General features: G+C 39.7%; 2 pseudogenes; both read left to right on the plus strand.

The window, feature by feature from the left end:
• Nucleotides 1–215: 215 nt before the first annotated feature.
• Nucleotides 216–1176, plus strand: LOC115274968 (annotated as a pseudogene).
• A 10249-nt stretch (nucleotides 1177–11425) lies between these two features.
• The window catches only part of LOC115274345, a 1037-nt pseudogene continuing 878 nt past the window's right edge, over nucleotides 11426–11584 (plus strand).

The following is an 11584-nucleotide window of genomic DNA, read 5'->3' on the forward strand; positions in this document are numbered from 1 at the left end:
AATATGGATCGAAGATTTCTCTGTATATTTTGATGGCTTGATAGTGTGTTTCATCTAAGCACAGAATAATATTCCAGTGTCTGGGTACATAACAGCTTGTTTATCCGTTCACCAACTAAAGGCCACCTTGATTCCCTCTCTGTTACCTTTTTGACTACTGTTTGTGGCTAAATTTGAATTGCTCTTGTTTCCATTTCTGTAGTTTCTTTAGCTTCATGGAACACAGAAACCAAACTCGAATTTCTGAATTTATCCTCCTGGGACTCTCAGACCAGGGGGAGCTGCAGTCACTGCTCTTTTGGCTGTTCCTGTCCATGTACCTGGTCACCTTCACTGGGAACCTGCTCATCATCCTGGCCATTATCACAGACTCCCACCTCCACACACCCATGTACTTCTTCCTCTCCAACCTGTCCTTTTCAGACATCGGCTTCACCTCCACCACCATCCCAAAGATGCTGCTGAACATCCAGATGCAGAGCAGAGTGATCACCTACGCAGGCTGCCTCAGCCAGATGTACTTTTTCATGCTTTTTGCAGGATTAGACACCTTCCTCTTGACAGTGATGGCCTATGACCGGTTTGTGGCCATCTGTCACCCCCTGCACTACCTGGTCATCATGAACCCCAGGTTCTGTAACATCCTGCTTCTGGTTGCCTCTTTATCAAGTGTCCTTAACTCTCTAATACAAGACTTAATGGTTTTGAGACTCTCCTTTTGCACAGAGCTGGAACTCCTTCACTTTTTCTGTGCGATTAATCAGGTGATCCACCTTGCTTGCTCTGATACGTTCCTCAATGACCTGATGATCTATATCACAAGTGGACTTCTGGGTGTTGTTCCAGTAGCTGGCATCCTCTTCTCTTACTCTAAGATTGTATCCTCCATTTTGAGAATTTCATCAGTGAGTGGCAAGAATAAAGCATTTTCCACATGTGGGTCTCATCTCACAGTGGTCTCCTTGTTTTATGGTACAGGCCTTGGGGTGTATCTTAGTTCTGCTGCTTCACAAAACTCCAGGGCAAGTGCCATAGCCTCCATCATGTACACGATCATCACACCCATGCTGAACCCCTTCATCTATGGTCTGCGGAACAGAGACATCAAGCAAGCCCTGAGAAAGCTCTTTAGCAGAGAGACATTCTGTGCCTATAGGATTCTTTGTTTCAAGGTAAAGACTTGAGTAACTGGGCTTAATACCCTGGAATACATAGATCATGATATTTTTGTATCAGTTTGTAGTTGACGATCTGCCATTTGACATTCTACAGTATTTGGGTTCTTTAATTTTTCATTCATAATCAGCAACTATTTCTCCTGAATTTCTCTGTAAAATTTTAGACCTCTCATTAAATTCCATTGCATGGATTTTCAGCAGCAAATAAATAATATAGGAAATTGAGTACTTATAATAATATAGGAAATTGAGTAACAGAGGAATAAATGTGGGATCCTTCCTCTCTGAGATGAAAGAGCTATTCATTGGAGTATTCTGCTTTGGGAGAAAAATCAGTTAAGTGATCATAGTACATACACTGGTTTTTGAGGTTTCTGTTAGTTCATCCTGGGAGATCACATCTGCATCCACAGAGGCACCTGGAACTCTGTGTGATGACGTTTACAATACTCCACATTCACTCTGCGATATCTAATTTTCCCTTGCACAGTCCACAACGTTAGTTAAGTGTGTAGGTAATAGAAATTACAACTCCTGATTTTTCAGGCATTGATGGTATCATTCTTGGTGGTTATCCCAGGGATGCATTATGGCTTTTCTTTTAATATTTTGGTAGGTAGCAACACTGTCTGGTGATTTCCCTCAGCACCTCCTACCATAATGGCCCTTTGACAGATCACAAAATCAGTGTGGATATTCTACCTATTTCCAGCCAAATTTTTGTATGGAGCATCTCAGAAATCAGGCAGTAATAGCAGGATATAATTATGGACCTAGCCTGTGCTTTATGAGACAGAGTAAGACAAATGTCTCATCATGACCTGATCTCAGAAGCTACCACTTTGGTTTGTAAAAGTCCACAGCTCCTTTTGCACAGTAATATTCAAATAAATGTTTAAGGAGCTCTCACTCAAAAGCAAAGAGAAAAAGAGGGAATGTAAGAAGAGAGAAGAAAATAAGAAAAATTGAATAACGAAGAGAGCTTGCTTGTAGTATTTACCAGTTTCCATAGTATAATTACTCTTATCTTGCCAGTTTCAGGCTACCAATTTTAGTTCAGAACACAGTCCTCATGAACCATTATAAGCTGGGTAATAATGTCACTTCCAAGCTTGTGGGTTGGGTTTGGAGGAAAACGTAAGGCATTTGCTGTCATTTCATAGTCTTCACTCAGAGGTAACTGGTTCCATCAACTGAGCAGCTGAGTCAGTGAAGTGTCTCGGATCCGAGAGTCAAGTAGACATTATGATCATTCATTGTGATGATTCAGGTCAAACTTTTCTCCATGAGAACTGGAGAGTTTTAAAATTTTTTAATTGTTTCTGATTACTTAAATTGGATGAACTCTTAGTAAGCTGCCCATCATTTTTTTCTCTTGAAGACACCATGATGGTGAGTTTGCCATTTACAGAAATCCCTGTAGTGTAACCAGTTTGGATGAGAATGATCAACTCTTACATGCACTAAGAATACCATACCTTGTATGGTTTTGGATGGCTGACATGGCCTCTGGCAGTTCAGAATGGGCCGAACATAGGAGAAGGATATTATTTTCAGCAGGTCCATGGTCAGTCTGTCATGCAGGGCAGAAAAAACTCTGTAGAGTTTGTCAAGAAAGACATTGCAGCCCTCAGCAAGTATTTCTCAATATCCTTATGAATTTTATGTTCTCTGAACCCTTATTTTGGGTATACTTTGTGGTTGAGGTATTGAATCACGAAAGATAAATCCATCACAACACCCTTGTCTCCTTGTACTTTGGATTCCTTCCTCTACATCATATTAACCTATTTATGGCACTGAGATTCTTTTAGAGCATGTAACTACTTTTTTCATCTGTTTTTTGGTCATGGTAAAAGATATATAAAATTCATTATTTTAAACATTTTGAAATATACTTATATGGCATTAAGTACTTTCTCACTAAGTTCCTAGCAGTGCTAAAGCATAGCTATTTTAAAATTGAGTTATCTGGTATGTGTGTGTGTGTATGTTTGCTATGGAAGTTTTGAAATTCTTTACATATTTTGGATATGAACCAATTATCAGGTACATAACTTGCCAATCTCTTTTCCATTTTGTGGTGTGTCTTTGCACTTGGAATATAGTGCCCTTTGATGCACAAATATTGTTCATTTTGATAAAGTAAATTTTTCTTTAGTTGCCTGTGTTTTTGCTGTTCTATCCAGGAAATCTTTGTCAAATCCAGTGTAATTACACTGTCAAATCCAGTGTAATAAAGATGTAACTCTGTGTTTTCTTCTAAGTGCTTACAGTTTTATTTCTTATACTTCAAATGTGACCCATTTGGAGTCATGCTTGGAGATGGTGGACAGAATGGTTGGCTTCTTTAGGCACGTGGATATCTAGGTTTTCCATTACCGTGTCTTGGAAAGGCTGTCCATTCTGCCACTCTTCTCGAAACTCATTCAGTCATAATATTTGAGTTTATTTTTGGGCTCTCTCCTATTACATTGAGTTATATTTCTGTTTTTGTTGTTGAAAAAAGATCAGGTTTTTTTTTCACATTTCTTTTTTTTATAATAGTTTATTGTCAAATTGGTTTCCATATAACACCCAGTGCTTCTCCCCACAAGTGCCCCCCACCATGACCATCACCCCCTCCCCCCTCCCCCCTCCCCCTTCAGTCCATGGTTTGTTTTCAGTATTCAGCAGTCTCCCTTGTAAATTATACCTCAATAAAAATAATGGCGTGGGAAGGATGAAACTACGATTTTCAGTTACCTCATTATAATTTGGTAATTAATTTACATACAGCATTACATTAATTTGACATGTACAATGTAATGCTTAACCATTCTATACACTGTTCAGAGCTCAGGGACATTAGTGTACTCTTATTACCCTTCATCTGTCTCACCCATCCCCACCCATATTCCCTCTGGCAATCACCAGTTTGTTCTCTGTTTAAGAATCTGATTTTCTTGTGTCTTCCTTATTTGGTCCTTTGTTTTATTTCTTAAATTCTATATATGAGTGACATCAAATGGTATTTGTATTTCTCTGACTGGCTCATTTGACTCAGCACTATATCCTCTAAGTCCATCCAAGTTGCAAACCTCCATATTATTATTATTATTATTATTATTTTATTACCTTCAAAAGTGTCCATTCATTCCCTTTTCTCCTCATCTACAGTTTTCTTTGACTATTGATGTAACAAGAGTCTGTGTCTAACATTATTGCATGATGAGTTTTTCACAGGGAGGAGTTGATCCTGGACATCTCATCATGAAATCTGCACTGAAACTCCACTATTTTCATAAGTCCATGTCAAACCTGTAGTTAAAACATAAGCATCTCTGCTCTTTGAAGGCTGTCTAATTGCTCAGGCTCAGGATTTCAATGATCATACTTGCCCTTTGATTATTGGAAACAAGTATGAAGTATTTCCCACACTGACTGCCTGGGTACTTTCTCTTGGAGTGTTCTTGCCCCCTTCTGCCACACCAAGACTCAGAACAAGCAGAAGCTTGCTTGTGCAGCCTTCACTCATCTCTTCCGGAAAAGTTGACTAGGGTTGCATTCTCTTCATCAGGTATCAGTGCCTCTCCTGGTTGGTGCATTCCTTTATTTCTTATTTTATATTTTAATTTAAATTTCAGGTAGTTTTTTAATAGTTTATTTGCAAATTGGATTCCATATAACACCCAGTGCTTCTCCTCACAAGTGCCCCCACCATGACCATCCCCCCCTTCCCTCCCTCCCCCTCCCCCTTCAGTCCATGGTTCGTTTTCAGTATTCAATAGTCTTTCATGATTTGTGTCCCTCACTCTCCCCAGTTCTCTTTCCCACTTCCTCTCCCTATAGTCCTCTGTTAGGTTTCTCCTGTTAGACCTATGAGTGCAAACATATGGTAGTTAACATACAATGCAATATTGATTTCCAGAGTAGAAGTCAGTAATTCATCGCTAACATACAACACCCAGGGCTATCACAACAAGTGTCTTCCTTAGTACTGAACACTCATCTAGCCATTCAGCCAGCCACCTCCCTCCATCAACCCTTATGTGTTCTCTATCTCTAAGAATGTCTTAGGATTTGTTCCTCTTTCTCTTCCTCCTTCCCATATATTTATCTGTTTTGTTTCTTAAATTCCACATATAAGTGAAACCATATTAGAACACCATGTCTCTTAAGGGAAGAGAAACAAAAGAATATTTCATTAATGAGACTGATGGGAATTCAGCCCCTTCAGCCACATAAATTGAAAAGTCCTCTGCTGTGCCAACTGAAGTCAACTCTTGTAATCTCAGGTGATGCTGTGTCTTCTGGAACCTTCAGGTGTAGGGCCATGTATCTTCCCTTCCTGGGGATATAACTACCAACTGCATAAATCATCCATGGGAGAAACAGGGTCAGTCAGCTCACACTGTTCTGTGCTAACATCTAGGTGAGCCATGGCATCTCCAGAAGTGCTGGGGAAATGTGTTATTGTTGGGAGGGAGCCCGTTATTAGTGATTATTTTGGGGGCATCAAAGGGACAATTCGTTAAGGAGAGTTTAGTGTTGCCAGTTTTGACCATTAAGTCTTTGATCCTGGAGGGAAACTTTGGATACACTAAACCTGATCTGTCTCCTCAATGATCTGTTTCATCAATGGGCCTTCATCTCTCAACAGTCCTTCCTCCGTTTTCATTGCTGGTTCTTCCATTGTTGGGGAGTGACTGTTAATTGTTATTGAACCATTCACTAATTGCAGTCACTCAACAAACACTTTTTCAGCAATTAACGTGTGGTAGACCATACCAGTTATTTTGTGAATACAGAAATGACTAAGACAGTGTTTCTTCTCTCAAGGTACTCACTGTGGAGACAGAATGAGAGATGTAAGAACAAATAAAGGTGATAATGTGAGGTTGTACTGAAATCAGGGAAGTAGATTCCCAAGACTTCAGTCTTTTTAAAAAACTTAATTGTTTTCAGAAAGGATGAATCTTTCATGGGTGTCAGTGAAGTCCTCACAGATAAGCCTATAGGTGCTAAGCCCTGACAGTGGTGTTGGTGTCCTTCTAGGGGAACAAGGGATGTGATCAGTCCAGGAAGAAACAGCAGAGGAAGAAATTTAAAGATTAATTAGAGTAGAAGTTGTGCTGCTGGAATTAGAAATACTTCTTATTCACTCACCAGCAGTCAGGAGCAGGGTCTTCAGGGTCTACAAAATGAACCCACAGTAGCCTGGCTGGGTAGGCAACAGTCAGATTATGAAAGTTATTTACATTTTGGCTAGAGGGTTGAAGTTTAATTCTGCAATGAGTGAAGAGTTAAGTGCCGATTTTATGTCAAGGGACAGGTATGAACAGGTCTGATCATGGAAAAGTGACTTAAGTTATTGTGAGGAAGAAACTGCTGTGTTCATCGGGTGAAGGATATTGATAGATAGACACAACACCATGAGCATGACATGGGAGGCAGGAGATGGGTCCCTGAGGACGTGGAAATTGTGGACACAAAAATTCAGATGAATTTTTTCATTCATTCTTAAATGTTTACTAGAAATAATGCTAGATATGTTATAATCATCCTTTTATGGAAAATTTTCAAAAACTGTATGTGGCATCCTTATTTTATTTTACTGATGGAAAGAGAGAGCAGCAGTTAGTACTGCTTATACACAGTGTATAATCGAGCCTAGGGACGTGCTCAGAGCTCAGTGTTTCCAAAGATTTTGCATTTCATTAATAATTTAACTTTTCAATCAATTTAATTTTTGAAGAGTTGTACATTTACAAAGAAATTTATTTTGCTGTGATAGTTCAGAGGGTTCTGTAAGGTCCCTTACCAGTTTCTGCTGTTATGAACACAGCTGTCTCTCCCATGTTACATTTAATTTTCCTCTTTGATGAGCTTCCCCACACTGTGACTTTTTCTCAGGTCTTTCGTTCTCAAAGTAATTGATAATTTTGAGGACTACTGGTCAGGCATTTTGTAAAATAATCTTCTTTTGGACATACCTTATTCTTTTGTTCATGAGTAGACTATGACTGTGGATATTGGACAAGAAGACCAGAGAGGGAAGCTGCTATGTTCTTGTCATGACATCAAGGGTTCACACTATCAACAAAACTAATTCTCACTGGTGTTGATACTGATGTCCTGGCTGCCATGGGTTTTGTCAGATTTCTCCACTGTGGTTATTCTTTCCCCTTTCTTTTCAGTTTGTGCTCTTGTAGGGACTTGTCCATGGGCAGTCCCGTCCCTAAGTAGTAGGAGTTCTCCACCTCTCTGAGAGCAGAATATCTCTGTAAGTCATTGTTATTCTTCTGCACTTGAGATCGCTTCTTCTCTTTATTTTTCAATTATTTATTTTGGTGTGGGCTCCCTGAAATTTGATATATAATCTGGACTTATTTTGTTCCTCAAATTGTTCCAGCTTTGACAATGGGGAATCCCCTTCATCTAGCTGACATGTCTGCTTGGCATGTGCCCATGATTCTTGGCTTTTGAGGGTAGCGTAACATTCCTGTCCTACAGGAAAAGATGGTCCTGCTCCTTTTATTTCAGTTCTATCCCTGAAAGCAGTCCTTTCTGCAAGGGGCCCGGTTCCATCTGATTGGAACATGGGATTAGAACCAAGATATGGGTGCCAGCTGTGCTTGTTGCTACCAGGGCCTCTCTATCCCAGGAGCTGACCTGGCAAGGCAACATCTGAGCGTTACTACTCTGTGTCTATGCAGACATCCATGCACGCATCCATATGTAAGCCTCTGTATCTATGTTAAGCTAAAGCAAGTTCACACTGATGACTCCAACTCTAATTCATTACCACAAGGCTCATAATAGCCTCTCCACCTTGCTTAAACGTAAACTCCCACATCGAATGTGATAACCTCATTCCCACCATTTACTGGCCATTTCCTTATATGTTCACTTTCAGTTAAAAAATACAGAATTATCAGCATTGTCAGCAATACCCTCTGGGATATTCAGGCAGTGCTTCTGTGCAGTTTCTTTCATCTCCAGGTTTCAGAATCCACTCATTTTCCAAATCACGTATTTCTGCACTTACAAAAATTTTTTTTGCCTACTTGCTTTACTGAGATTGTCTTATAGAATTGTAATACAGTTAGGTTGTTTTTTTTCACACGGTGCATTCCATGCTGGGATTCACTCTTCAACTGAGTTTTGTGTGTGTACTGATTTTTCTTCTGCAGCTTTGCTGAATCCATATATTATTTTTAAAGTTTTCTCTGTTTTCAATGCTAGCTTATTTTTTAAAATAAGATCACCTTTTCTGTGAGAAATTATATTATTCTTCCTTTCTATTTTGATGAATTTTATTCCCTTTTCTCTCTTCTTGTCCCTCCCTCCCTCACAGGTTTCATCCCCCTGTCCCTTTGTGTTCTTTCTTCCTTCCTTCCTTCTTTCCTTTTTTCCTCATTTCCCTCTCTCCCATCCTCTCCTCCTTCCTTCCTTCCTCCTTTCCTTCCTTCCTTCATTCTGTCAGTCCTTCCTTCCCTCCCTTTCTCATTCTTTCTTTATTTCTTTCTTGGCTAATTTCTCTGTCTAAAAATTTCCATCCTATATTGTATAGAAGGTATAAAAGCAGACATGCTTATCTTTTTCTTATCTTAGGGGCTTCTCTCTGCCTTTCACTATTGAGAATGATGTTAGAGGTCTGTTTTCACATATGACTATATCATGTTGAGGAAGTTTCCTTCTGTCTTAGTTCATTGAATGCTGTTATTATGAAAGAATGCTGAATTTTGTCAAAGTTTTTCTGCATCAATGGAGATAGTTATCTTTTTAAAATTTAAAATGTTTATTTTTTTGATTAAAAAGGCAAGAATGGTTTAATTTTTTTTAAACATTTATTCAGTTTTGAGAGACAGAGAGAGACAAAGCATGAATGACAGAGTCACAGAGAGAGAAGGAGACACAGAATCTGAAGCAGGTACCTGGCTCTGAGCTGCCAGCACAGAGCCTGATGTGGGGCCCAGACGTACATACCATGAGATCATGACCTGAGCTGAAGTCTGATGCTCAACCGACTGAGCCACCCAGGTGACCTTAAAACTTGTTTTTAATGTTTATTTATTTTTGAGAGAGAGAGTGAGACAGAGAGCAAGTGGGAGAGGGGCAGAGAGAGAGGGAAACACAGAATCTGAAGCAGGCTCCAGGCTCTCAGCTGTTAGGGACTCAAATTCAAGAGCCGTGAGATCATGACCTGAGCTGCAGTTGGACACTTAACCAACTGAGCCACCCAGGCACCCCATAATTATCTGTTTTTATCCTTCATTCTGGTTATGGTGTATTATCTGAGGGATTTTCATAAATTAAACCATTCTTGGTCCACCTGGGGGGCTTAGTCAGTTAAGTGTTTGACTTCAGCTCAGGTCATAATCTTGCTGTCAGTGGGTTGAAGTCCCACATCAGGCTCTGTGCTGACAGCTCGGAGCCTTGAGCCTACTTTGCATTCTGTGTCTCCTTTTCTCTCCGCCTTTCCCTCATTCGTGCTCTGTCTCTCAAAATTGAATAAATGTTTAAAAAAAATTAAACCATTCTTGCCTTCCAGGAATAAATCCTACTTGGTCATGATGCATAATCCTCTAGATCCTGAAGAAAAGGCTGCTATGTCTTGTTTAGTAGTATAAGTCAAAGATTTTCATATCAGTATTCCTTGGGAATACTGTTCTGTACTTTTCTTGCAATCTCTTTTTTAGCTTCACTATCAATGCAATGCTGGCCTCATGGAATAAAGTAGGAAGTATTTCCCTTTGAATTTTTTGGAAGAGATTGAGAAAAAATTGGTGTTAATTCTTCCAATCCAGTGTGGTTTTTGAGATTCTAAGCCATGAGTATTCCATTGGATGTCTACATAACAGAATGCAATTCTCCTAGGAGAAAGAAGCTTTGACTCACCGGGTAGCCTCTCCCCTGTTTTCTGAAGGGTTGTGCTTCAGCTACAAGGGTACTCAACATTGCAATAATGGAGAACGCTCTATGTCTTTCTCCCTACCTGCACTGTGTGTGTGTGTGTGTGTGTGTGTAGGGAGCAAAGAAGTCATCAGTAAAGTACCCACATGCAAAGCATTTATAGGAGGCTGACAGTGTCTATTGCAATAAATAAGTGAGAACGGAGACCAACTGGAGACAGAGTAAAAAGAGAGAAAGAGAGAATTAAAGAGGAATGAATTATGTTCTATTTGTATATAATACATAAAATTTATACAGTTTTAGACAGACATCATGTATAACACATAGGTATAAAAATGGCAATGAGCTGAGGTGTCCATTGTCTTAGAATGTTTCCACAGAAGCAGGAGGCTTTAACCTCCTCTTTCTTTTTTTATATCCAATACCTACTCTAGTTGGGTTTCCTGCTCAGCTTTCTCTTTGATGTTGCCTGATGGTATCTGGTGATCTCTTCTCTCAAGGATTCTGCACAGGCTATTTCTCCACCTTAGCAGGTTTTCTGAGTTCTCTGCATGGTTCATATATCCACTGCCCTCAGTTTTCCAACTGAGACCTCCCTGATCAGAGATTACACAATGGCAAGCCTTCCCTTCACTTAACTGGCTTGTCCTGCATTATTTTCCTTACTAGTTATAACCACCACTTTACACATCATTGACTTATTTATTAATATTCTATTGCTCCCTCCGACAGACACACATCTTAGACTCAATCTTGTTAAGGGTAAACAAATATCGTTACTTTTTGCAATGCTTTCAACAATATTCATCATTAGATAATAGGTTAAAATGTTTGCTGAGTCACCAAAAAATGTCTAAGTAAGTTTATGGAGGAAAACACTGCTTTGAGTAAATGTTTTGATCAGGACATGGAATGCAAATCTGTTTCAACATCATAGAAAACATGGAGCATTTGACATAGATTCCCTGAAAATTTCTGCTAAATATTCTAGATTGGCATTGTATAAGTACAATGAATAAAGCACATTGAAAACAGATCATAGCATTTCTTTCTGTCTCAAAAATGTTTAATGTTTATTCATTTTTTAGAGAGACAGTGTGTTAATGGGACAGGGGCAGAGAGAGTGGGGGACACAGAATCCAAAGCCGGCTCCAGGCTCTGAGCTGTTAGCACAGAGCCCTATACAGGACTCGAACCCATGAACAGTGAGATCATGACCTGGGCCAAAGTCAGATGCTTAGTCGACTGAGCCAAGCAGGCGTACCTCACAAATTTTCTTTTAATTCTGTGATCATGCTGGTGCCTTTTTAATGTGCCCTGTCTCTGTTCCAGCTGTTTTCATCAGTTACATGGAAGGAAGAAACCAAACCCGTGTTACACAGTTTATCCTCCTGGGACTCTCAGACCAGGGGGAGCTGCAGTCACTGCTCTTTTGGCTGTTCCTGTCCATGTACCTGGTCACCTTCACTGGGAACCTGCTCATCATCCTGGCCATTATCACAGACTCC

The sequence above is a fragment of the Suricata suricatta genome, chromosome 12 (genome assembly GCF_006229205.1).
Source record: "Suricata suricatta isolate VVHF042 chromosome 12, meerkat_22Aug2017_6uvM2_HiC, whole genome shotgun sequence".
Lineage (NCBI taxonomy): Eukaryota > Metazoa > Chordata > Mammalia > Carnivora > Herpestidae > Suricata > Suricata suricatta.